General features: G+C 46.2%; 1 pseudogene; it reads left to right on the top strand.

Annotated features, from left to right (window-relative positions):
* Window positions 1-6,104: 6,104 nt before the first annotated feature.
* LOC138084783 (small integral membrane protein 15-like) lies at window positions 6,105-6,321 on the top strand (annotated as a pseudogene).
* The last annotated feature ends 20,812 nt before the right edge of the window (window positions 6,322-27,133 follow it).

The raw sequence follows: 27,133 nt of genomic DNA on the forward strand, positions 1-27,133 counted from the left end.
CTGTCAGTACTTACTCAGAGTCCTGTAAGCTGGAAAATGGGTACCTCACAGCCCCTATTCCACCTTACATTCTTGTGTTATTTCTCTCCCTCTCAAAAATGTATTGTTCTTCTCTGATTAGGGATTAATGGAGTCCAACCAAATCACCCTGTTTGGGTCCCCAGGATAGCCAGTGTGACCTTGTATTATCTGACGGATATGTAAATCGGGGAATCATCACAAAATGATTCATAAACCTACTCTGAGTCATCTGGAAACTCAGATCTTTGCAATTTTACCACTTTTCTGAGGACCTACCACGTCCCTGGCACCGTGGTACACATTTTACTCTTTGGCTGCATTGGGTCTTTATTGTGGCTGCTCGGCTTCTCTCTTTGTGGAGCATGGGCTTAGCTGCCCTGTGGCAATGTGGGATCCTAGTTTTGGGACCAGAGATTCAACCCTCGTACCCTGCGTTTCAAGGGTGAAACCTTAACCCCTGGAGCACCAGGGAGGTCCCAGTAGGTATTTTATATGTCACCTCATTTAGTCTTCACAACCTGAATTCTTCATGGAACTCTGCCTTTTCCTATGATTGTATGGTCTGTCGGTCCCCATAAATGGCTGCTCTCTTGCTCTTGGTACATCCCATGCCCCACTGGCCCTGCCTCACCCTTATGCTAAGCAAAAGATTGCTTCCTATTATTTTTTTTAACTATTTATTCATTTAGCTGCTCAGGTCTTAGTTGCAGCATACAGGCTCTTCATTTCACACAGGGACTCTAGCTGTGGCTCATGGGCTTAGTTGCTTCGTGGCATGTGGGCTCTTAGGTCCCTGACCACAGATCACACCTGAGTCCCCTGCATTCTTAACAACTGGACTACCAGGGAAGTCACTGCATCCCCGTCTTTATCTGCAAGTTTAATAAGGAATCGCCAGCATGATCAGGCTGTGTGTGTGTTAGTCTCTCAGTCGTGGCTGACTCTTTGCAACCCCTTGGACTGTAGCTTGCCAGGTTCTGCTGTCCATGGGATTCTCCAGGCAAGAATACTGGAGTGGGTTGCCATTGCCTTCTCCAGTGATCAGCCTGACCCCCAGCTAAAATTTGTTCTAGCCAAAGGACCAGAATGGCTCCAGTATGTTTGGTCATCATCAGGAGACATCAGCCTTCATGACTGTTGCTAACCCAGAGCTGTGTGGGAGTCCCCCTGTTGACCAAGGGGGGCTTCTAACATCATGCTCCCTACAACTGAGAGCAGCCCCCTCCAGTGAAGACCGCTGCCACGTCCTGCTTGCCCTCCCCTGTACTCAGTGGGGTGTTGCTCCAGGACCTTTGCCTCTGACCTGTTAAGGTGCCCATCCAAAAAACACTGATGCCTCTGTCTGTCACTGTCTACAGGCTCTTTCTTCCATCTCACTGCTGAGCAGTTACAAGTACTGCAGGACTGAAGGATACAGGTTAGCAACAGTCTTTCTGCATTTTCTTCCATTCTTTCTCATGTGAAATAACTCTCCTGGAGGAGACTTGAGCTATTTTTTAACTTTCCCAGAAAGATTTTTCTGCTTTGGGCTTCCATTCATATTGTCACAGTATAAGGACTTTGCCATTTTTACAGAGATATTTTTGAATGTTTAATCTGTTGTTCAGTCTATCTATAGCTTCTCTATCTGAAGGCAAATGTTCCTAAGAATAAAACAGGAATAACTGTAGGCTCCCAAAATGCTTCCAAAAATTCCAGCCCAGGACCAAGGGCCTCAACCTACTCCAGAAAAAACACCAGTAACCCAACCCCAGGGTTCCTCGCAAAAGAACTGCACTCTCCACACCTTTGGGAGCTGAGAGTTCTAAACTCTATATTTTAAAATATTTATTTTTGGCGGCATCCGGTCTCAGTAGTGGCACTCCGGCTTCTCCCCACTATGGGGCACATGCCCAGGAGTTGCAGCCCACAGGGTTAGCTGCCCCACAGTATGGGGTATCTAGTTCCCCGGGCTAGGGGTAGGGGTTAGGGTTAGGGATGGAACACGCACCCGCTGCACTGGAAGGTGGATTTTTAACCACTGGACCACCCAGTTCCTACACTCTTAACTCAGTCTCTTTATGGGTGTTTCCAGAGGCTCAGTGCGCTCCAGGCTCAATTTGTCCCCAGGCTGTAGCGCGGTCCCGCGGGCCATCAGTGTCCTCTTTGTGCCTACGCCGCCCAGCCCAGCCGAGCCGAGGGCAACGCTCCTCTGGACTTCGCCCCCGTCCCGCTCCCCGGAAGGGAGGCGGCAGAAGGTGCCGAGGGGCAGGTGGATCCGCAGGACTCGCATGCCACGCCCAGACCTGGCGGGCGGTGGGAGGTGGGCGAGGCCGGGTCTCAACCCCCAGGCGCAAGACCCTCGACCACAAGGAGGGCGCACTGAGGCAATGAGCTCCGCCTCTAGCTCCCGCCGCACCTGCCGGCAGCCAATCCCGAGGCGGCTCCGCGAACGCCTGGATGGGGCGCGGTGACGTCATGCACCCAGTCACCATCCCGGAAGTCCGCCAACCTTCCCCGCCCCCTCCCGGCTCGATCCCCAGGAGTCCGCGTGTGTCCTGTACAGCGATGTCTCCAGTTTATTGTTCACTTCATCGTAGACCGTATCGAGGCCAGTTGCCCGACGACGCAGATGAGCTGGCTTAGGAGGAAGGCTGGGAGGGGAATCTGAGGGCACAGAAAATGAGGCGCTGTGCGTCCGGGTCAGGTCTAATTGGCTGCGAGTGTGGATTCTGAGAGTCTGCTCCTCACAGCTCCCAGAGGAGAGTGAACACCGTACCCGCCGAGTAATTAAGACTGGATGAGAATTGCAAATGTTGTCCCTGAGGACCCTAACCTTCTCTGTGTTCCCAGCGGGAAGTCCACGAAGGGGTCTGTCTGAGTAGTGAGCTGGGAGAGATGCTAGTCACAGCAAGGTTTCCTGACGCCCCAGGACTGGCCTGCTGCTCCTTCCCTCCACAGTCCATCTGAAGTCACTGAGCTGGAGGACGGCTACTGCCCACATTCTGAGAGTGTAATCGAATGGCTTTCGAGCTGGGCTGCCTGGGTGGAGTCCCTACCTGTCACTGGCCCTCGCGTGGGTCTAGGGTGTGTCTTAAACTCCCTCACTCTCAGCTCTAGGTATAAAGAGGACCGACAGTGGGAGCCTCACTTCAGGGCTACTGTGAGGTTAGCATGGGAACCAATAAAGTACTCTGAACATACCTGTGCTCTGTCAGTGTTTTCATGATTTAATCCAATTCTTTTTTAATTATTTATTTGTTGGCCACACTGCGAGGCAGGTGGGATCTTAGTTCCCTGACCAGGAATTGAACCGGTGACCCCTGAAGTGGAAGCACAGTCTTAGGGAACCACCAGAAAAGTCTCTATTCAGAGATTCTTGAATCAGGCAGCATTTCATCCAGCACATGAGGAAGAGATTCAAGGAGCTGTACAGAATGAAGGCTTTTACAGGCAAAAGGGGACTAGGAAAAAAAGACAGTTTCTAAGAGTGGATTGCTTTAGGCAGGGTCACCTTCTTTTGGGGGGAGGGGGGGTTCCATCATGCAGATACCTAATTCCAGCTGACTGGTTAAAGGTCACATTCCTGGGAGACACTGCAAGTGTAGTTAGGTTAGATAGTATTTGTCTGCAGGTGACTCCATTTTCGGACCTGTAGTTGTTTTTTGTTTTTTTTTTTTTTTTTTTAACAGACCCAACTCCCTTCTCAAGATCTATGGTGGGATCGGGAATAGAAGTTACAACTCTGAGTGGGAAGTTACATCCTATATTAGATCCCTAGGGCTGCTGGAATGAAGAACCACAAACTGGGGGCTTAAAACGCCAGAAATTTATTCTCTCCCAGTCTGGAGGCCAGTGGTCTGAAGCCAAGGTGGCAGCAGGGTTAGTTCTCTAGGAAGCTCTGGGGGAGCATGTGTTTCATGCCTCTTTCCTGGCTGCTGGGGTTGCTGGCAGTCCTTGGCCTGTAGCTACCTCTGTCTTCATGAGACATCTTCAATTCTGTATCCCTGTCTCCGGTTTCCCCCTCCTTCCTCTTAGGAGGACTTCGGTCAATGGAACTGTGACCTACTTTAAATCCAGGACGATCTTGAGACCCTTAACTGGATTATGTCTGCAAAGACCCTATTATTTCCAAATAAGGTCGCAACTGAGGTTTATGGTGGGCGTGCCTTTTTGGGTGACACCATTCAACCCACTGCAGACTCATCTCTTGCTTGCAGGTGGCCTTGGACTTTGGGCATTCCTGATCTTTAGTTTCCTTACTAGTTAAAGGAGATGGGGTCTTTGTGTGTCACTCATTCAGCCTTTCATTCAAAGTCTGTGTTAAGCACCTTTTAGACAACTGGACTCTATACATCCTGGGCTTCCCTGGTGGCTCAGATGGCAAAAAGTCCGCCTGCAATGCAGGAGATGCAGGATCAATCCCTGGGGAAGGAAGATCCCCTGGAGAAGGAAATGGTTACCCACTCCAGTATTCTTGCCTGGAGAATTCCACAGACAGAGGAGCTTGGTGGACTACTGTCCATGGGGTCGCAAAAAGCCAGCCACAACTGAGTGACTGACATGCTCTATACGTCTTGACACCTCATGTGATCTCTCGGTAATGAACAGAAGACTCAGGGTGATGGCAGCAAGATGGTAGAATAGGAAGGCTCAGCCCTCATCCCCAACAGAGACACCAAATTAACCCTAGAAACACCAAAATACCTTTAGGAGAACCTCAGAAACCAGCTAACAAGTTGCAGGGCTGTGCTTAGTTGCTGTGTCTGACTCTGTACGACTCTTTGGACTGTAGCCCACTAAGCTCCTTCATCCACAGGACTCTCCAGGCTAGGACACTGGAGTGGGGGTGCCATTTCCAAGAAGCTGTAGTCCCCTAGGCAAATGCAGAGTCAACAACAGCTCCACAGAGAAGTGTAAGAAGAGCCTTTCATTTCCTCTGTGACTGCCCACCCCCTGGCTGGCGCGGCTTGTCCCAGGGTGTTGGGGAAGAGAACATAAGACGTGGACCAACACTCCAGGCTTTTAGAGGGCCACTCGAGGGACTGGTGTCTGTCTCTCCTGACTCCAGGGCTAACAGAACTAACGCAGTTTGGAGGTCTGGAGGTTGCCGAAAGCTAGAAGGAATGAGGGCAGTTTTCAGCAGCACTAACACCAGCGGGGCCCATAGTGCGGCACACGGAGGCCAGGGCACCTTGGTGCGATCAGGAGGACATGCCTGACTGAGTAGCACCCCCAGGAGGGAGAGAGAAGAGCAGAGCATGAATCCAGCTGGCATTCTGAGGACTGGTATTTATCTCCCAGGCTCTGGGGAGCTAATGGACAGCTGGCATACTTCAGATGCCTAAGGGTTGCTGGGGAACAGAGCCAGGGAACATGCAGTCCCACAGATGCACACTAGAGGGAGCAAAGGCCTAAGTGCTCCTGGAGAAGAACCCGGCAAACCTAATCGGGAAGTCACGTGGAAGAAGTTGCAGGCAGGCCCACATAAGGTTTCAGAGACACCAGAGTCTCTAGCTGTGCTAATTGGTGAGTGCATTCCCTTGTAGAAAGCCTGGGAGAGGTGACTTTTCTCAAAGCATAAAATTCAGCAAATAGGTCGGGAGTGGGGGTCCGAACCCAGTGTCCCCTGTGAGATGAAGGGGAGGCGGGCGGCAGTGCTCAGTGGAGGTGGCCACGGGGCCAGTGGCCCAGGGTGTGGTGGGGGCGACCCCTGATTCCCGGGACCACAGGCTGTTCGCACCCCGCTGGGCCCGCGGGGGAGGAAGGGTGAGCTAGAGGAAAACACAAGGAAGTGAAAGTGTGGGTGGCTGTTGAGCTGTCCTTAGCTTCAGGCGCCATGTGGGTCTGGTCGGGAGAGCAAGCCTGGTGGATCCTTTCCTGAAGGAAGAAGAAGAATATTTATTCCTTAAACTATGTAGGGTGCTTGCACTTGGGGTCCGAAATTGAGGTGCACAGGAGTATATAGAATTTAAGCCTTCTCTCAGAAGTATATTGGTAGAGTTAAAGAAGACAGCCAACCAAAGGTCATCTGAAATTGTGACTGGCTGATAATCCCTGGACAAAATCAGAGATCACTACTCAAGCATAAGGCTTCCACGAAGATGTTTGACTTAAAGGCTTGGGCTGAGTATGCTGTGGAATGGGCTGCAAAGGACCCATATGGCTTCCTTATTTTGGCTCTGACTCCATCTTTTCTGAGCAAGCGCTGTGCTATCTTCGAAACTGGCCAAGATGATTGAGGCCAGGGAAAAGGAGCAAAAGAAGAAACAAAAACATCAAGAAAATATCGCAAAAGCTGAATGACTAAAAAAGGATTGAAAGAATGAACAGGCTGTGCATCCAGAGAAAAACTATTCGGAAAATCATGCATCCTTGAAAGGACCCATTAAGGTTTCCTTTCGGATCTTATGACAATATTACTAAACGAAGTCTGAGTCTATGGAAGAATCATGTAGTTCTCACCTGTACTGTGGCAACTTTTCAGGTTCAGAATAGAAGTCTGTTGACAGACTGTAAATTGGCATTTATTATGCTACAAATTCTTAGTACTTTCATTTGCCTTTTTGCAGCTTACGTATGAATACTAAAATGAAAACATCCTGTGAAGAAAAGTGGCTTTAGTTTATGAACTCTACTCAAATAATGGCTTAAAATGGGCTCCTGTTCTGGACAAAGGAGATTAAGAATGTAGAAATCAAAGTTGTTCTGAGCAGAAAAATGTGCTTTGGCTTAAAAGATATATGGTGTATTAATTACATCTCTTATCATTATTACTTATTTCTTGGAATAGAATAATTTCTGGTTTCCTCAAAGCTAAATAATATTATTCAATGCGTACCTCTCTATTTTCTGTATTTTTCTCATTTTAGCTTTTGAGATACTGATAATTACCAGATATCCTGCATTTTTAAAAATCTAATTTTATAAAGAATTGTCCTGTTATCTTGACTGTGTAGAAGACCACCTACTGGATATAATAATTTTTGTACTTATGAACACTGCCATTTTCTTAGCAATGACTTGAGTAGAGTAACACTATGATTTAAAGCTTAAGAGTGGAAATGCCAAACGTTGTAATATACCTTAGAACCAGTTTATTCTCACTTGTGCTAAGTAGAAATGTGAAGTAGTTAAAATGTCTTATCAGATAACTTCCTGATTATATAGAAACCACTTTTGTTTTTATTCCATTCTTTGTTTTAATTCATGTGGTAGTGATGTCTTTAATTTTTGATCAGACAGGTTCACAGTAAAAATTAAAATTTCAACTTTCTTTTAAGGAACTTTTAAAGAGTTACAGTTATGTCATATGTTGTAAATGGTAAAGAAAGTCTTAACATTTGGAAAAATTTTGTTTGCATTGTATTAATTGGGTGAAAAAGGGGTAAATTATGTCAAAATGAGAATGTTATAACTAGAAATAAAGAGGTAAAAGGATATTTCCTTCAGTTAAATAGTATAATTGAAACTTTTTACTCTTTAACATGGCTTTTTAAAATACATGGTTGATAATTTTATTTGTTGTCAATAATTAATAGCTTATTAATGTTTTCTTCACCTCTATTAATAAATTTTAAATTGCAAAAAACTGTCCAATAGCTTTAATTTAAAAATGAAACTAGATATAGAAATAAATTTGATACTTAAAAAATCAGCAAACAATCACAAGACACATGAACAAACAAGGAAAGATGCCCCAATCAAAGGAACAAAATCAATGTCCAGAAACCAAACCAAAAAAAGAAAAAAGGGAGATCTCTGAATTACTTGTCAAATAAGTCAAAATAATTGTGTTAAAGAAGTTTAATGATCTACAGGAGAACACAGATAGACAACTAAACAAAATCAGGAAAATGATGAGCAAAATGAGTATCAAGAAAGAAACTATTACAAAAAAAGAACTGAACAAATTCTGAATTGTAAATACAATAACTGAATTTAAAAATTCATTAGAGGGGTTCACTAGCCACCTGGGTCAAGCAAAAGAAAGAACCAGGAAACCCAAAGACAAGTCATTCGCAACCACTGAGTTGGAGGAACAAAACGAAGAAAGAATGAGGAAAAGTGAAGAGAGCCGTAGGAACCTATAGAACACTTCAAGTTGACAGTACAGACATTGAGATTTCCAGAGTGAGGAGACAGAGAGAGAAAGGGAGAGAAAACTTAATGGAAGATATGATGGCCAAGCTCTGAGGAACAGAAGGAGCATCCAAAGTTAAGAAGCTCAAAGGACTCCAACTAGGATAAGGGCCCACACTGAGACACATTTTAATCAAACTGTCAAAAGGAAAAGAGAGAATCCTGTAAGCAGCAAGAGAAAAGCGGCCTGTCCAATTCAAGGGAGCTCCCATCAGATGATTAGCAGATTTCTCAGCAGAAACATTACAAACCAGAAGGGACCGAATCGTGAAATCTCTATGGACCTATCCTCAAGTTCACAGATTCTTTCTTCTGTCAGTTCAAATATACTGCCAAGCTCCCCTAGTTAATTTTTTCTTTTATTTCAGCTATTGTCCTTTCAATTCCAGAAGATCCATTTGATTCGTTTTTGAAAACAATTTCAGTCTCTTTGTTTTTACCCTCTGTTGAATGCAGCACCATCATCATGTCTTCCTTGACTTACTGAATTTATTTATAATGGCTATTCTGAAGGCTTGGTCTGTGAAAACCAACATCTGGTCTCACTCACTGTCAGTTTCTGTGCCTGCTTCCCCCCCCCCCACCGCCGCCCCCCCCGCCCCACCCCCCACCCCGCTTCTGTCCTGGTGAATGGGTCATACTTTCCACCTTCTTTGCATGTCTCATAATTCTGTTGGACCCTGACGTTCTGGATAATACATGACAGCAACTCTGGGTACTGGTCCTCTCCCTGGGGTCTGTTATCACTTCTTTTTTATTTGTTTAGTGACTGGTTGGATCATTTCAGTAGAGTCTGTTTGCATCCTTGCAGTGTTGAGCCTGGAAGGTCCTTGAGGGCACAGCCTTGGATATGCGGTGCTCACCTTGGAATGACACTGGTTTTGGCAGGGCTCTCTGTCTCTTTCCCTGAGTACATTCAGCTGTTAAACCTCACTAATTACATGCTGTTTCCTCCATTGTTTGCAGCAGTCCCCTGGGGGTGTAACTTGCCCCACAGCCCGAACCCATCAAGTTCCCACTCATTTGAAGAGATATCTGTAGGGCTCAGGGTTTGAGATGTGTTATCACCCCAAGTGGTCTCCTCCCAGCTCTCTCCCTTCCCGGTTTTGGGGCAAACCAACCAGGCTGAAGTTAGCTTGTGTGTCCAGTGATCCCACCAACCTCCCTCCAACTGCCTTTCACCACATCCTCCACCCCCGAGAGCACCCTCGGGCTTGAACGTCTCCAATGCGTGCTGAGTTGTCTCAGTGTTTTCCAACTCTTTGCAACCCCATCTGCTTTTATAATTTTCACCAGATTTGCCGGCAAGCAGATCCACATTGTCCCTCGCATTGCATATCCATCACCTGGCTCTTCTTGTACATGTTCTCCTTTTTTTTTTTTTTTTTTTGGCAAGGTGGAGGAGTATCTTATACTGCATACCCCTTGCTTTCATAACCCTACACAAGTAGCTCCCCCTCCCCGAGTGTCTGTGTCAGTTGAGCACACGTTGGCAGTAGGGACAATCTGAGCCCTGTAATTCTGGAAAACAGTGATCTGTATAAATTTTAGGGTCAGATTTTCCATTTTTGCACGAAAATGCTGATAGGGTTTTGAGAGAGATGGTCTTGAATCAGTAAGTCCCCAGGGAATAACATCATCTTAACAATATTAAACATTCCAATCCATGGACACAGGATGTCTTTTCATTTATTTAGGTCTTTAAATTCTTTTAAATTTAAATTCTTCAAATTCCCAGTTGTGGATGTGCCTGGTGATGGAAGTAAAGTCTGATGCTATAAAGAACAATATTGCATAGGAACCTGGAATGTTAGGTCCATGAATCAAGGTAAATTGGAAGTGGTCAGACAGGAGATGGCAAGAGCGAACATTGACATTTTAGGAATCAGTGAACTAAATGAACTGGAATGGGTGAATTTAACTCAGATGGCCATTATATCTACTACTGTGGGCAGGAATCCCTTAGAAGAAATGGAGTAGCCCTCATAGTCAACAAAAGAGTCCGAAATGCAGTACTTGGATACAATCTCAAAAACAATAGAATGATCTCTGTTCGTTTCCAAGGCAAACCATTCACTATCACAGTAATCCAAGTCTATGCCCCAACCAGTAATGCTGAAGAAACTGAAGTTGAACGGTTGTATGAAGACCTTGTAGAAGCTATGTATGAAGGTCTTGTAGAGACCTTCTAGAACTAACACCCAAAAAAGATGTCATTTTCATTATAGGGGCCTGGAATGCAAAAGTAGGAAGTCAAGAGATACCTGGAGTAACAGGCAAATTTGGCCTAAGTACAAAATGGAGCAAGGCAAAGGCTTGTAAGGTATAGTTCGGGCGAGGCAGAAAGAGGAAAGACGACCTCAATAGAAGTTCAGTTCAGTAGCTCAGTCGTGTCTGACTCTTTGCGACCCCATGAATCGCAGCACGCCAGGCCTCCCTGTCCATCACCAACTCCCAGAGTTCACTCAGACTCACGTCCATCAAGTCAGTGATGCCATCCAGCCATCTCATCCTCTGTCGTCCCCTTCTGCTCTTGCCCCCAATCCCTCTCAGCATCAGAGTCTTTTCCAATGAGTCAACTCTTCGCATGAGGTGGCCAAAGTACTGGACTTTCAGCTTTAGCATCATTCCTTCCAAAGAACACCCAGGGCTGATCTCCTTCAGAATGGACTGGTTGGATCTCCTTGCAGTCCAAGGGACTCTCAAGAGTCTTCAACACCACAGTTCAAAAGCATCAATTCTTCAGTGCTCAGCCTTCTTCACAGTCCAACTCTCACATCCATACATGACTACTGGAAAAACCATAGCCTTGACCGGACGGACCTTAGTCGGCAAAGTAATGTCTCTGCTTTTGAATATGCTATCTAGGTTGGTCATAGCTTTTCTTCCAAGGAGTAAGCGTCTTTTAATTTCATGGCTGCAGTCACCATCTGCAGTGATTTTGGAGCCCCCCAAAATAAAGTCTGACACTGTTTCCACTGTTTCCCCATCTATTTCCCATGAAGTGATGGGACCGGCTGCCATGATCTTTGTTTTCTGAATGTTGAGCTTTAAGCCAACTTTTTCACTCTCCTCTTTCACTTTCATGAAGAGGCTTTTAGGTTACCTTTATTCAGACAAGGAGGGGCGACAGTCGGCCTAACAACCAGGCTGAGTGTGGAGAGGGATCAGGGAGGCTCCATATTTATAGGAAGGTTTGTGGAAGCAATAAGGGAAACATTAATCAGGTGGGATGTTTTGGGTATTCTTTAGTTGAGATGGCATTTGTAGTTGGGCAGGGGGTGATAACTCTTCTGTGCAGGTGTAGGGGGTGGAAGGTTTCTGGCTAGGGGGTGATAAGTCCCAGATAGATGCAACCTAAAGTTCTGTTTTGTTTTCTCTGAAGTTAGATGATTCAGCAAGGGCCTTTGAAACTGTTATTTTCTTTTCTAGGCCCAAAAGACTCCTTCAAGGCTGATAGAGTTTTCCCAAGAGAACGCACTGATCATACCAAACACTCCCTTCCAACAACACAAGAGAAGACTCTACACATGGATATCACCAGACAGTCGATACTGAAATCGGATTGATGATATTCTTTGCTGCAGATGGAGAAGCTCTATACAGTCAGCAAAAACAAGACCGGGAGCTGACTATGGCTCAGATCATGAACTCCTTATTGCAAAATTCAGACGTAAATTGAAGAAAGCAGGGAAAACCACTAGACCATTCACGTATGACCTAAATCAAATCCCTTACAATTATACAGTGGAAGTGACAAATAGATTCAAGGGATGAGATCTGATAGATAGAGTGCCTGAAGAACTATGGATGGAGATTCTTGACATTGTACAGGAGGCAAGATCAAGACCATCTCCAAGAAAAAGAAATGCAAAAGGCAAAATGGCTGTCAGAGGAGGCCTTACAAATAGCTGAGAAAAGAAGAGAAGCAAAAGGCAAAGGAGAAAGGAAAGATATACCCATCTGAATGCAGAGCTCAGAAGAATAACAAGGAGAGATAAGAAAATCTTCCTCAGTGATCAGTGCAAATAGAGGAAAACAATAGAATGGGAAAGACTAGAGATCTCTTCAAGAAAATTAGAGATACCAAGGGAACATTTCAGCAAAGATGGGCATAATAAAGGACAGAAATGGTATGAACCTAACAGAAGCAGAAGACATTAAGATGAGGTGGCAAGAATACACAGAAGAACTATACAAAAAAGATCTTAAAGACCCAGATAACCACGATGGTGTGATCACTCACCTAGAGCCGGACATCCTGGAATGAGAAGTCAAGTGGGCCTTAGGAAGCATCACTATGAACAAAGCTAGTGGAGGTGATGGAATTCCAGTTGAGCTATTTCAATCCTAAAAGATGATGCTGTGAAAGTGCTGTACTCAATATGCCAGCAACTTTGGAAAACTCAGCAGTGGCCACAGGAGTGGAAAAGGTCAGTTTTCATTCCAATCTCAAAGAAAGGCAATGCCAAAGAATGTTCAAACTACCTCACAATTGCACTCTTCTCACATGCTAGCAAAGTAATGCTTAAAATTCTCCAAGCCAGGCTTCAACAGTATGTGAACCATGAACTTCCAGATGTTCAAGCTGGATTTAGAAAAGGTGGAGGAACCAGAGATCAAATTGCCAACATCTGTTGGATCATCAAAAAAGCAAGAGTTCCCCAAAAACATCTACTTCTGCTTTATTGACTACACCAAAGACTCTGACTGTGTGGATGACAACAAACTGGAAAATTCTTAGAGATGAGAATACCAGACTACCTACTGGCCTCCTGAGAAACCTGTGTGCAGGTCAAGAAGCAACAGTTAGAACTGGACATGGAAAAATGGACTGGTTCCAAATCGGGAAAAGAGTACATCAAGGCTGTATATTGTCACCCTGCTTATTTAACTTATATGCAGAGTACATCATGAGAAATGCTGGGTTGGATGAAGCACAAGCTGGAATCAAGATTGCCAGGAGAAATATCGATAACCTTAGATACACAGATGACACCACCCTTATGGCAGAAAGCGAAGAGAAACTAAAGAGCCTCTTGATGAAAGTGAAAGAGGAGAGTTAAAAAGTTGGCTTAAAACTCAACATTCAGAAAACTAAGAACATGGTATCTGGTCTCGTCACTTCATGGCAAATAGATGGGAGAATAATGGAAACAGTGACAGACTTTATTTTGGGGGGGCTCCAAAATCACTGCAGATGGTGACTGCAGCCATGAAATTAAAAGATGCTTGCTCCTTGGAAGAGAAGTTATGACCAACCTAGACAGTACATTAAAAAGCAGAGACATTACTTTGCTGGCAAAGGTCCATCTAGTCAAGGCTATGGTTTTTCCAGTAGTCATGTATGGATATGAGAGTTGCACTATAAAGATAGCTGAGTGCCAAAGAAGTGATGCTTTTGAACTGTGGTGTTGGAGAAGACTCTTGAGAGTCTCTTGGACTGCAAGGAGACCAAACCAGTCAACCTAAAGGAAGTCAACCCTGAATATTCATTGGAAGGACTGATGCTGAAGTTGAAACTCCAATCCTTTGGACACCTCATGCAAAGAACTGACTCATTTGAAAAGACCCTGATGCTAGGAAAGATTGAAGGCAGAAGGAGAAGGGGATGACAGAGGATGATATGGATAGATGGCATCACCAACTTGATGGACATGAGTCTGAGCAAGCTCCGGTAGTTGGCGATGGACAGGGAAGCCTGGCATGCTGCAGTCCGTGGGGTTGCAAAAGAATCGGACACTACTGAACAACTGAACTGAACTTAAATTCTTTCGACAATGTTCATACTTTTTACAATATGAGTATTACACTTTCTAGATTGACCCCATCTCTTTCATGTGGATGCTATTTTACGTGCAGTTGTTCTCTTAATGTCCTTTTTGGGTTGCTCATTGTTATCATCTAGAAATATAACTAGGGACTTCTCTGGTGGTCCAGTGGTGAGGAATCCACCTGCCAGTGCAGGGGACATGGGTTAGATTCTTGGTCTGGGAAGATCCCACACGCCACAGGGCAACTAAGCCCGTGGGCCGCAACTACTGAGCCTGTGCTCCTAGAGCTGGGTAGCCACAGCGAGAGAAGCCGCCACAATGAGAAGCCCGCGCACCGCAATGAAGAGGAGCCCCTGCTGACTGCAACTAGAGAACGAGCGCAGCAATGAAGACCCAGCACAGCGAAAAATAGATAATTAATTTCCTTGGGTTTCTCTTACCTTGGGCGTGGGGTATCTCTTCACGGCTGCTCCAGCAAAGCGCAGCCACTGCTCCTTACCTTGGACGAAGGGTATCTCCTCACCGCCTCCCTTCCTGACCTTCAACGTGGGATAGCTCCTCTAGGCCCTCCTGCGCCAGCGCAGCCACCGCTCCTTGGATGTGGGTTGCTCTTCCTGGCTGCCGCCCCTGGCCTCGGACACAGGGTGGCTCCTCTCGGCCATTCCTGCGCCATTGCAACCTGGCACTCTTGGCCGCTGCCCCTGACCTCGGACGTGGAGTAGCTCCTCTCGGCCGTCGCAGCCGCTTGCACTTAGTGCGCCGGCCGTCACAGCCACTATATAGAGTTTTGCCAAGAAAATGCACTGGTCATAGCAAACACCCTCTTCCAACAACACAAGAGAAGACTCTACACATGGACATCACCAGATGGTCAACACCGAAATCAGACTGATTATATTCTTTGCAGCCAAAGATGGAGAAGCTCTATACAGTCAGCAAAAACAAGACCAGGAGCTGACTGTGGCTCAGATCATGAACTCCTTATTGCCAAATTCAGACTTAAATTGAAGAAAGTAGGGAAAACCGCTAGACCATTCAGGTATGACCTAAATCAAATCCCTTATGATTATACAGTGGAAGTGAGAAGTAGATTTAAGGGCCTAGATCTGATAGATAGAGTGCCTGATGAACTATGGAATGAGGTTTGTGACACTGTACAGGAGACAGGGATCAAGACCATCCCCATGGAAAAGAAATGCAAAAAAGCAAAATGGCTGTCTGGGGAGGCCTTACAAATAGCTGTGAAAAGAAGAGAAGCAAAAAGCAAAGGAGAAAAGGAAAGATTTAAGCACCTGAATGCAGAGTTCCAGAGAATAGCAAGAAGAGATAAGAAAGCCTTCTTCAGTGATCAATGCAAAGAAATAGAGGAAAAGAACAGAATGGGAAAGACTAGAGATCTCTTCAAGAAAATTAGAGATACCAAGGGAACATTTCATGCAAAGATGGGCTCGATAAAGGACAGAAATGGTATGGACCTAACAGAAGCAGAAGATATTAAGAAGAGGTGGCAAGAATACACAGAAGAACTGTACAAAAAAGATCTTCGTGACCCGGATAATCACGATGGTGTGATCACTCATCTAGAGCCAAACATCCTGGAATGTGAAGTCAAGTGGGCCTTAGAAAGCATCACTACAAACAAAGCTAGTGAAGGTGATGGAATTCCAGTGGAGCTATTTCAAATCCTGAAAGATGATGCTCTGAAAGTGCTGCACTCAATATGCCAGCAAATTTGGAGAACTCAGCAGTGGCCACAGGAGTGGAAAAGGTCAGTTTTCATTCCAATCCCAAAGAAAGGCAATGCCAAAGAATGTTCAAACTACCTCACAATTGCACTCTTCTCACACGCTAGCAAAGTAATGCTTAAAATTCTCCAAGCCAGGCTTCAACAATACATGAACCGTGAACTTCCAGATGTTCAAGGTGGTTTTAGAAAAGGTGGAGGAACCAGAGATCAAATTGCCAACATCCACTGGATCATGGAAAAAGCAAGAGAGTTCCAGAAAAACATCTATTTCTGCTTTATTGACTATGCCAAAGCCTTTGACCGTGTGGATCACAATAAACTGTGGAAAATTCTGAGAGATGGGAACACAAGATCACCTGACCTGCCTCTTGAGAAATCTGTATGCAGGTCAGGAAGCAACAGTTAGAACTGGACATGGAACAACAGACTGGTTCCAAATAGGAAAAGGAGTACGTCAAGGCTGTATATTGTCACCCTGCTTATGTAACTTCTATGCAGAGTACATCATGAGAAACACTGGACTGGAAGAAGCACAAGCTGGAATCAAGATTGCCAGGAGAAATATCAATAACCTCAGATATGCAGATGACACCACCCTTATGGCAGAAAGTGAAGAGGAACTAAAGAGCCTCTTGATGAAAGTGAAAGAGGAGAGTGAAAAAGTTGGCTTAAAGCTCAACATTCAGAAAACAAAGATCATGGCAGCCAGTCCCATCACTTCATGGGAAATAGATGGGGAAACAGTGGAAACAGTGTCAGACTTTATTTTGGGGGGCTCCAAAATCACTGCAGATGGTGACTGCAGCCATGAAATTAAAAGACGCTTACTCCTTGGAAGAAAAGCTATGACCAACCTAGATAGCATATTCAAAAGCAGAGACATTACTTTGCCGACTAAGGTCCGTCCGGTCAAGGCTATGGTTTTTCCAGTAGTCATGTATGGATGTGAGAGTTGGACTGTGAAGAAGGCTGAGCACTGAAGAATTGATGCTTTTGAACTGTGGTGTTGAAGACTCTTGAGAGTCCCTTGGACTGCAAGGAGATCCAACCAGTCCATTCTGAAGGAGATCAGCCCTGGGTGTTCTTTGGAAGGAATGATGCTAAAGCTGAAAGTCCAGTACTTTGGCCACCTCATGCGAAGAGTTGACTCATTGGAAAAGACTCTGATGCTGAGAGGGATTGGGGGCAGGAGCAGAAGGGGACGACAGAGGATGAGATGGCTGGATGGCATCACTGACTTGATGGACGTGAGTCTGAGTGAACTCCAGGAGTTGGTGATGGACAGGGAGGCCTGGCATGCTGCGATTCATGGGGTCGCAAAGAGTTGGACACGACTGAGCGACTGAACTGAACTGAATTAATTTAAATAAAAAATGAAGTTGAAGCTTGTGTTTACCAGTGGCACAGACATGAGTGACTCTATACAGAGGTATGTCTAAGAATCCTGTGTCTGTCGGGTGTGTGCCATGCTGCTCCTGGGATGGGCTCAGCGCAGGGAGGTCTCTGTGACACGTGGTGTTTAACCCTTTCTGGTCAGGGACTCCTCTGTAGGTGACATCGTTGAGGCTCTGTGGAGCAGAGCTTGGAGCAGGACTTGGGTGGTGGTAGGCAGTTTGGAGCAGCATCTGAGGAAGCTGGGTCTGCTCTGGAATGGAATGCTCCCAGGTGCAGGGACCACGCTAAGACTGGGAACTTTGTGGGTGACCTTTGTGTCTGTTCTTAGACAAAGCTGTTAAGCGGGCTTATTGTGTTTCATTTTATCCTGGTCTCTGAGTAACCTCAGTAACCCCTGAGGCTGATCGTCTGCGAGGATTTTATGTCCGACAGAACATAACGGCTTGGCGGTGAGCCTCAGACAGCTCGTGACTGTGCTAAGATCTAGCTGCAAGTGTCAGATCAGCTCCAGATGTCAGGAGCTGCTTTCTTCTCTCTCAGTTCCGCTTTTGGCCAAAGACAGATGACATCAGGCCGCAGGACATTAATTCATGATGCCCAGATTTTTACCCTTGTCAACACTCTGTTGATTAAGACCAGAAGCATGTGTGTTACACACACTCTCTAGGGGACTCAGGGTTAATCCCTTTTTTCTCTCTGCTGTAGGCTGCATGGTTGAACCGTCTGATGTGACAGCGGCTATACGGTAGCATTTAAACCTTGGACAAGACATGTGTGCACAGCAAAGGAAACCATCAAAAAAATAAAAAGACAACCTGCTGAATGGGAGAAATATGTGTGAATGATGCTGTTGACAGGGGTTTAATGTCCAAAATATCCAGACAACTCATACACCTCAGTATCGGAAAAAACAACCCAACAGGCAGAAGACCTAAACAGACATTTCTCCAGAGAAGACACACAGATGATCAATAGGCACATGAAAAATGCTCAGCATCATTAAATATTAGAGAAATGCAGATCAAAACTACAATGAGGTTTGGCTATTGTTTTACAATAGCCAAGACATGGAAACAACCCAAGTGCCCATTAGCAGATGGTATGAGTCATAAAAAAGAATGAAATATTTCCATTTGCAGCAATATGGATGGACCTAAAGAATATTATACTTAGTGAAGTCAAACAATATCATATATCACTTATATGTGGAATATAAAGAATAATACAAATGAATCTATATACAAAACAGAAAGGGACTCAGACAAGCAGAACAAACTTCTGATTACCAAAGGTGGGAGGAGGGATAAATTAGGAGTGTGAGATTAACAGATACAGACTACTATACATACAATCGATAAGCAACAAGGATTTACTGTATAGCACAGGGAACTCTATTCAATCACTTGTAATAACCTATAATTGAAAATAATCTGAAATATATATATATACACATATAATGGAATCACTTTGCTGTAAGCCTGAAACTAACACAATACTGTAAATCAACTAGATTTCAGGGGATTATTATATATACATATGGCTGATTCACTGTGTTGTACAGCAGAAACGAACACAACATTGTAAAACAATTATACTCCAATAAAAAAATTCATCTCTCGAAAATAAAATAAGCAAACAAAATCTCTGGAAAGACATACAAACCAACAACAAAATAGACAATTAACATAAAGAAAATGACTCTTAATACTTCCTGTAGGTCTCAAAGCCCACAGGGCCCAGAATTTTATAGGGTCTGCTTTAGACAGACAGACCCGTTCCCTTCCAGCCCCGTCACTTGCTGTTCTGTCTGCCCTGCTGTACTGATGTAGGCCTCACAAGGAGTACTGATTTTTGTACAGCAGGCTAACGGCAGGTCAAAGGCTGTCCCATCATCTGTGCCTGTTTTAGTGTAAGCCTTTAGATCGGTTTATTAGGCATTCAGAACATGTGACATCATTTACGACTTCTGTAAAGGTTAGAGACACGCCTGCACCACTTTTTCTAGTTGTTTTATTCCCTTTGTGGGAATTGTATTCTGTGGAGTATGCGTGGAAAGGGAATCAGATTCCTTCTGGAAGTTTCTTTTTAAATAGCTGGTGTTAATTTTGTCTTAGAAGCTGCTGGATGTTCTTTTTAGGATGTATGAGTGACTGGAGGGGTGGTTAAATATCTGGAAACCTCTAACAATTACTCAGAGTATACAGGATAAGTTAGGATATCCACATAACATCCCAGTGAAGCCTGTATTATACTGGGAGTATAATCCGCATTTATTACAATAGGAATGAGCCCACTGGACTTGTGTTTTTAGATTTCACTGATACCAATATGGTATTTCAAACTGATCGTTTGCTTAGTGCCTCTGAGGTTTTTCACCCAGAAATCTGATGTGGAACTTGCAGACTGAACAACTGGCACTCACTCAGGATGGGGAAATTTCCACCATGGAAAAACCTTGTAATACACGAGGCCAATTACTGTCTTCCTTGAAAGACCGTTGCGTTTTTTTCCAGAACACAGTGAAGCTACCAGGGATCAGTTTGATCCTTTCAAGTTATTTGTTCTCAGAAAACCTCAGACTCTTTAAAGGAATTAAACAACATCTGGGACCCAAAGACACTATAAAAGTCACAATGTCAAGCATCCAACTAAATGTCAATAGGCATGACTGAAAAAGGAAGGGAATTTTGAAACATGCTACAACATGGATGAACCTTGAAGACATTACGCCCCATGACATAAGCCAGTCACAGAAGGACAAATACTGTGCAATTTCACCCATGGGAAGTTCCTAGAATTATCAGATTTCTAGAGACAAAGTAGAAAGGTGGTTTCCAGGGGCTGGGAAGAGTGGGGAGGGGGAGTCAGTGTTTAATGGGTATAGAGTCTCAGTTGTGCAAGGTGAAAATAGTCTGGAGATGGATGGTGGTGATGGCTCCTGAATATAACTTAAGGCCACCAAATGGTGCACTTTAAGATGATAACAATGGTAAACTTACATTATACATATATATATTTTTTAAAGCTTTCATGTTGGATTTTTCTTTTTTTGGCCACACCTCATGGCATATGAAATTTCCTCGACCGGGGATCACACCCTCATCCCCTGCAGTGGAAGGCAAAGTCTTAGCCATTGGACCCCAGGGAAGCTCCTGTATGTTTTTAAAATATTTAATTTTTTTAAAATCAAAAAGCATGAAAAAAAGCAGGAAGATATTACCCATTGTTGTTGCTGTTTTGTCTCACTCGACTCTTTGCGACCCCATGGACTATAGCCCACCAAGCTCCTCTGTCCATGGAATTCTCCAGGCAAGAATATTGGAGTGGATTGCCATTTCCTTCTTCAGGGGATCTTCCCAACCCAGGGATCAAACCCATGTCTCCTCCACTGGCAGGTGGATTCTTTACCACTGAGCCACCAGGGATTATCAGCAATATTACCCACAGCCAGGAGAAAATTGCAGATGTGTGACAGAGATGATGGACTTCTTAGACAAAGACGTACAAACAGCATCATAAAGATGCCCTGTGTGCTGGAGAATGCAGAGGACCAGGAGACAAATGGGAGAATTTTTTTAAAAAAGAAAGACTAGCTGGGACTACTAGCAGAGTAGGCATGACAGAGAAAAGATCGGAGAAGAAGAGACAGGGAAAGCCTGAAGAGAGAGGAAAAAAAGAACATCAGGGCAACATCAACTAATGCAGCATATGTGCCATTGGAATCCTAGAACGAGAGGGAGCAGGACCAACTATATGAAGAGCAATGTCCTAAATTTCAAATTTGATAGAAACCAACAGATCCAAGAAGCTCAAGGAACTCTAAGCACAGGAACCATGAAGAAGACCACACGAAGGTACATCCCATCAACAACTATTTTAAATATAAATAGCCTAAATGCTGCAAACAAAAAACAGATCCTATCAAAATGGGCTAAAAAAAACAAACTCAAAACATGTTGCCCATAAGAAACCCACCCTCAATATAAAGACACAGTTTAACGTAAAAGAATAAAAAAAGCTATTCTGAGCAACCACTGAATCACACACACCTGGAGTAGATTTAATGTCAAAGTGGATTCTCAGGGACGGATTCCCCAGCTGCAGAGAAAAACGTCCCAATGCTGCGTCTAGAAGAACGACTCGACACCCCTGACCAGTCTGCAGCTAATCCACAGAACTTCACAGAACAGGAAGCAGAGTTTAACAGACTCCAGGCCCACAGCCCACTTCCCGGCGCTGCTGGAACTAGCCTCATGCTGTGGTGGCAGCAGACACGTGGGCCAAAAGGGCCTGAGTCCGCTTTGGGTCACTGGACTTTGCATATTGCACACGCCCTGACAGGCCCCTTTCAGGTGCATGACACCCAGCGCTGCAGGCGCCCGTCCACGAGCTGTGGAGGAGCATCACCAGCCAGCCCTGAGCTCTCTCACCGGACCCTGGGCCACAGCCAGGTAGGCGACACGAGGGGCGCTGAGGAAGCCAGCAGGCCCAGTCTGACTCACCTGATGTTGCTGTCCCGAGTTCAGGTTTGCTCCCATCCTCTGCTGGACCAGGTGTGGGATGAAAATGGCTGAAATCAGCTTTCAAGTGGTGCTAGGTGCCAGGGAGCCTCAGGAGCCCAGGCTCTGCCTGAAAGGAAAGCGGCCAGAGCTGAGATAACCCTCAGCAGCCCCTGGACCATCGCTCCCAGCTCAGGACTCACAGCAAATCTACAGGCAGTAAGTATCTGTGGTATTTGTGAACATCTGTTTAGGGCTTGTTATGCAACAGGGCAAATTTGGGAAAATAGGGCATTCATGCCTATGGTGGGAACTACAATGTCTCACAGGAAATCAGGCTCTGTGTTGTTTGGGGCCTCACCGCTCAAGCACCCTCAGGCAGACAGGATCCATGGGGCCCAGGCTGGGTTCCAGGGAGGTGGGGGCCGTTTTGCTGCCCAAGCCCCTGCTGAACGGTGGATGCTCTCTCTTGCAATGTGACAGATGACTGCTGTTCGTTTGAAAAAATAATGATTCACAAAAGGAAACAGACAAATGGGTTGAGAAAGGATGAAATGAACTCTACTAAACTCTGGCCACCAGCCAACAAAACAACTGCTGTGCCTCAGCACACCTGCTTGCTTTGCTGTCTCATCATAGAACCATGTGAGTCTACCACCCAAGAGGGAGTCTGCAGGCACCATGCTCTCCCCAGAGGACATCATGTCCACCACATACCGGAGATGAGTTGTCTGTCCGGCTGCTGCCAGGAAAGCCCAGGATGCTTCTGGGACCAGTTGTGCCTGTAGACTGAGGCCTTGGAAGGGGTGAGGTCTCCTGCCGTGGTCAGTGGGATGCCCAGCTGGCCTTATGTCCACTATCATTGGTGAATCGTGCTGCGTTTGCCCCAACCTCTTGGCCCACCAGACAGTGGAGTGGACCAGCCCAACTCTAGAAGCTTTGTCCCACCGTCCCAGCAACAGAGCTGCACCCTCTGAACATAACACACTGGTATCAAGTGGGCCTGTGACCTTGGATCTGAGGCCATGTCCCGTGGACACAGGACTCCCAGGCTGGTCCACTCATACCCAAAAGGCCTGCTTTCCCTGGACACCCTGAGGCCTCGAGTCGCAGGAGCTGGAGGGACCAGCCACACGGGCACTGTCACCCGGGAGGATCCCTCACATGCACTGATGCAACTTCCACGTGAGAGAAGAACCCAGCCAGATCCATGCTTCCAAGGTGAGGGACATTCCCAGAGGACTGGACACAAGTTTTCTAGAATCACTGAGGTTGCTTGGAACTCCAGGGAGAAAATTTTCCTAGTAGAGTTGTCTGTCATCACAGGCAGCCCCCGTGTCCTGTTCACAGCTGTGACACCTCAGCTGCTCAAAGACTCACAATTCATTGGCCACAAAGGTGCCATCATACTGCTGTGTCCCCCCAGGCATGGTCTTCTTGGGGTTCCCAAACATGGTCTGGGCACAGGTGTCCAGCAACTCACGTAGCCACAAAGTAAAGCTGGACCCTCTTCACAAGTAATCTGTGACAACGTTGAAGTGAAAGTAACTAACAGGCTTCTTGATGTTGTTTAGCCACTAGGTCGTGTCCGACTCTTGTGACCCCGTGGACTGTAGCCCGCCAGGCTCCTCTGTTCATGGGATTCTCCGGGCAAGAATACTGGAGTGAATTGCCGTGCCCTCCTCCAGGGGACCATCCCAACTGAGCATCAAACCCATGTCCCCTGCGTTCGCAAGTGGATTCTCATCCATTGCGCCACCAGGTAAGTCCTAGCTGATGCTTTTTGATGTTAATATTTTGATTAGTAAACTTAGTACTTTGAGACAATTACTAAAACAAACACAATTGGAATGGAAATGGGGGAAATTCAGAATACTACTGGGACAAAAACTCCCCACAAGGACTCAGAGGTCACTCAGCCATAATGCAGCTGAGCCTGTGGCCTCACTGTGGCTCTGAGAACATCACCAGCACAGACAGCTCAGACTGGCTGTAATCACACAGCGACTGGTGTGGGAAATGGCCCCCAGGGGGTCAGTCCTGAGACTCAGAGCCGTGGAAGCTGAGCCTGAACCTCCTAAGGGCACCTCACGAGATGTGTCAGTACTAGGTGATGGCTATGGGTGTCTTTTCTTTTGTGTCTGGGAAACATTTAGGATGACAGAAACTTACTTAAGGGCCAAAGTTATCACAGAAGTGTGAAGCTTCTTGTGTGATCACGGGGATCTTGGGACAAATGTGTTGGTTCTTACAAGAGAAAATGTTAGCATGTTCCAACTATCAGGCCCTGGAGTTACACTGTTCCTAAGGTTAGCATTGAGTGGTCCAGGAGTTAAGACTCTGCCCTTCCACTGCAGGGGACTTGGGTTCCACCCCGGTCCGGGAAGTTCCACAGGCTGTGTGGTTCGAGCAAAGAAAGATTGGGTGGGACTGTGAGCAACAGAATGATACTCAAATAGTTGATCATGTGAAAGTGTGAGCAACAGTGAATATGGTTTGTAAAACTAACGTGCACCAGAAGGGGGATTTTGCACGCTGCTTATCAGCGGGATTCAGGACACACTGCCCCAGAATTTGGCACCTTGGCACACTGAATATTTTAAGATGAAGGGATTTGAGAAATGGCAGGTTCAGGAAGCAGTTTCTGACTCTCATAACGCTGTCGTGTGAGAGGGGACCCCTCCCACAGCTGGAGGAAAGGAACCCCTTGTTTCCTCGATGAGTGAGGAGGGGAGGAAAGAGTACGGACAGGCATTGTGGAGCCCCCTCCCCCTGCCGCTAATCCATGGAGCGAGTCGTACCCTTTCTGGTTCTAGCATGTTTCTCTAAAAACACACAGGTGTAACCACCTCTTCAGGCTTCTGTTTCCTTACCGAGGCTCCCGCATCCCAGACAACTTACATTAAATAAATCTGTGTGCTTTTCTCTTGTTCATCTGGCTTTTGTTGCATGGCTCCCAGCTGAGAACGCAGACAAGTATGTTAAGAAACAAAATTCAACTGCGTACAGTTTTAAAGATCTTACTGGCTTTGTTCAATGACTTATGAATTAGATGGCATTGCCTCTGGCAGGAGCTCCAAGGAACTGTACAGAGGGCAAGACTTTCACAGGCAGAAGGGGCAGGAACAGGAAGTCACGCTGGGCTGAAAAGTGAGGTGGTAGTTGAGAGGTCACTTCCCTGTAGGGGAAGCCGGGGTCCACCAGGCCAGTGTGACCTCACTGGTATCGACCAGGCAATTCCTGTTTCCCTGGTTTAAGATCCTATTTCGGGGAGAGTCTGAAACGGTAATTAAGTGAAGTTTGGTGATGTGGAGCTCAGCATCAGTGACTCCATTTTGAGAATGTCATCTTGCTTTTAACAGATATACAGCAAAAGAAAAGATGCTTTTTCCTCCCTCACATAATCAAGAATTTAAGTGTTTAACACTGGTATGCATTAAAGATTTCTCCTCAAATCATGTATTGTACTGACTTCTCTAATTCACCCCATTGGGATTCTGATAATTACTTGGCATTGTATTTACAGAATGGCTGAAAATTCCAATGGCTGCAAAATACAAGAAAGGTAGAAATAGCAACGGAGATCATTAGAAATTGTAGTGTTGCTGTTACTGACCCAGGTGTTTGAACTCTTTATTTTTAATTTCTTTTTTTAAATAGATTCTGCTTTAAAAAATATATTTATTTACTTAGTTATTTTTGGCTGTGCTGGGCCTTTGTTGCTGGTGAGCTGTCTCCAGGTTTGTGAGTAGGGGCTGCTCTCCACTGTGGTGCACAGGCTTTCCGTTGCAGGGGCTTCTCTCATGCGGCACAGGCTCCAGGCGCTCGGCCTCTGCATTCGCCGCACCCGGGCTCAATCGTTGGCGCAGGCTTAGTTGCTTCATGGTATGTGGGTCTTCCTGGACCAGGGATTGAACCGGCATCCTCTGCATTAGCAGGCGAATTCTTAATCACTGGACCACCAGGGAAGCCCCTTGGACTCTATTTTAATCAACAGGTTAATTCTCTGAAGTCCGACTAAGTCACCCAAGGCGGGAGTCTCAGGCCACATGGGCTGTGCTTGCATTTCAAGCCTCACGTGTTGGATTTAAGCCCAGCAGAGACGCACAGGAGAGGCTGGACAGACAAAACCCCATGAAACACAGACCCCTTTAAACTCACTGCTCAAGCCTTAACATGTAGCAGCAACAGACACTGTCTATTACAGACAAGAAACAGAGAGATGAGGTCACTGCACGTTGTCCCTGGAGGACTCTGTGCAGCCCTGCTCCCCTCTTAGATGCCCCTCCTGCTGGCGGGAGCTGGGGACAGAAAAGCACTGGGGGAGTCATGAAAATGTGACCCCATAGGGAGTGTCCAGAGTGAGAGGGGCGGCAGTGTGGGTGTGAGAACCAAGGTGGGGAGGAAGGACAGAAAAGACAGAGAGAGAGAAGCTGCCATTTCAACCCAGGCGGTGGGCGTCTATTCAAGCACCAGTCCCTTCGCTTCCAGAAAGGGCTGAGTACCCTGTCCACTGCCCCCTGGGGTGATGGAGCCTGGACACCAGCCAGTCACATGTCTCCTGCCTGTCTGTCCCTCGTCAGGTGACCGCTGCTGGCCAGAGGGAGCAGCTGTTGCGGCTGAGAAAAGCTGTAGCTGCCCGTCGTCCACCGCCGTGGAAGAAGAGGACAGGAGGAGGAGATGAGAGAGGTCAGGAGAGGGCTGGGACAAAGGGGAGAGAAGTTGTGCCTGAGCACCGGTGCCGAGGCCCTGGGGTGAGGGAGCAGACTTACTGAAGGAGAGACGCTGAAACACGGGGTCCCGGCCGCTCAGGGAAGCTTGTTCAGTGGTCCCGAAGGTGCCTGCATCCTCTCCCAGGGAAGAGGCAAAGGCCCCACAGACAGCCCACCAGGGTGGTCACCAAGTATAGCCCTGACCCGAGTCCTTGGACTCTTTGATCAACAGAAATCGATGAGGCCAGATAAGAAATTCAGGTGAGGCTTATTGGAGCTCCTGCCACATGCGCAGTGGGAACAAGCAACAGGCGGCTTTGTGGCTCTTAGGGGCGGGCTGGGCCCTTAACTAGGGCGGGTGGGGCCGGGGGGCAGCTTGGGCGGTCTGCCCGCCCCCTGGGTGGGGCAGTGCACAGAGATCTTCCCCAGCTCCCAGCTTTAGCTCCCGCACCTCAGCCATGGTGGTTGGTTTGTGGCTTCTGCAGCTCATTGTTCATGATTGCCCCCACGTGTGTGCCCTCACGTTTGTCCAGGTGCAAGCGCTCTGGGAAATAGTCCGGGGTCCCAGCCTGTCTCATTGCTCTAAAATAACAACAAAAGGGGAAAATCTGGAGGGTGAATAAATGTAAGACTGAATTTTCCCTGGTTATCAAAGGGAAGAGCTCTTTTTGCCCCCCTCCCTTAAGACTTTTCCTAGAGAAAATTCATATTTGTAAATTCTTCCTCTGTCCTGTTGATAGGTATGCAAATGTTTTTAAAGGCTAAATAAGCTTTTTGCCTGCATGCTCAGTTGCTTCAGTCACGGACTGTAGCCCACCAGGCTCCTCTGTCCATGGGATTCTCCAGGCAAGAATACTGGAGTGG

This window comes from Capricornis sumatraensis, chromosome 8 (genome assembly GCF_032405125.1).
Source record: "Capricornis sumatraensis isolate serow.1 chromosome 8, serow.2, whole genome shotgun sequence".
NCBI classification, from domain to species: domain Eukaryota; kingdom Metazoa; phylum Chordata; class Mammalia; order Artiodactyla; family Bovidae; genus Capricornis; species Capricornis sumatraensis.